A 1,093-nucleotide genomic window follows, 5' to 3' on the forward strand; every position below is an offset into this window, starting at 1 on the left:
TGGTTGGGGCCGGGATCCAATCCACCAGCGATCGAGGAAGACTGTTACGGGTTACAGGGAGGGAGAGGGTACGGTTAGATAAAGAAAGTGGCAGGAGGACTGAGGGGCTGGGAAGAGGGTGACAGCGAGACGGCCTTGCCGCTAGTACTGTACTCGATCACACTGCACCGGCCATCATGTCGTTTTTTTGCAACAACTTGCACCTCTAGCTAATCCGGAGTCTGCTCCGCCTGCAGTGGAACGGACGGACGTCCGGATCCAGCTCAAGGCGAGGGCCACTGCAGTACTGCAGCAGGGCACAGGCTGCTGGATGAGCACCAAGACAAACGGGTTATGAATGATATGATTCCAGCCCGGGAGCAGGCACGTAGGGCTGGTGCTGGTGCTGCAGACAATCCTGCGCCTGCGCATCCCTGCATGGGAAGTGGACCGGGAGAGCGAGCGAGAGGGAGCTGTTGCCCAACTGCCAGCAGCAGCGCGCCTGTTCCCTCAGGCTCAGGCCTCAGAACTGCCCATGCATGCATGACAGAGAGGACACTACCCTCTGCTCCCCAGAAATGCAACAACAGGGGAAGAAACACCTGAGATGGAAAAGCTTTACCACGGCTTTGAGGCTTTCACCATCGCAGCCAAGAACATGATTTATGAGATACTAGCTCTAAGCATACTATTTTATATTTTAATGAAAAAAGAGAAAATGGCTAATTTTTTTTACCGTTTAGGATAGCATTGCTTTTGAGTGGCAAACTAGTTTGACGGTGGTGAAAGGAACACAATTTTCTAATTGTGGCGTTGGATCACAGCTGAAGGGTGCAAACACCACATGATCCAACGGAGCTAGCCTAGCATCAATAGGAATGATAGGGTGCGAGGTTGGTGAGACACAGGGACAAGCTCTCGCACCTTAGAAATGTTTGGAGATTGAAGACACAAGGGCATTGGATCTCTGTCTGAACAACGGCATGTATAATTGAGAAGAAAAAAAAACAGTCTCAGATCAAAGAATATCATCTCTAAAAGAGTATACTTACACTCCATGGCTTTCACACCTCAATGGAGCTAGCATGGTTTCTTTTTTGTCTGTAAGGGTTTA

The sequence above is a fragment of the Miscanthus floridulus genome, chromosome 12 (assembly GCF_019320115.1).
Source record: "Miscanthus floridulus cultivar M001 chromosome 12, ASM1932011v1, whole genome shotgun sequence".
Classification (NCBI taxonomy): Eukaryota; Viridiplantae; Streptophyta; class Magnoliopsida; order Poales; family Poaceae; genus Miscanthus; species Miscanthus floridulus.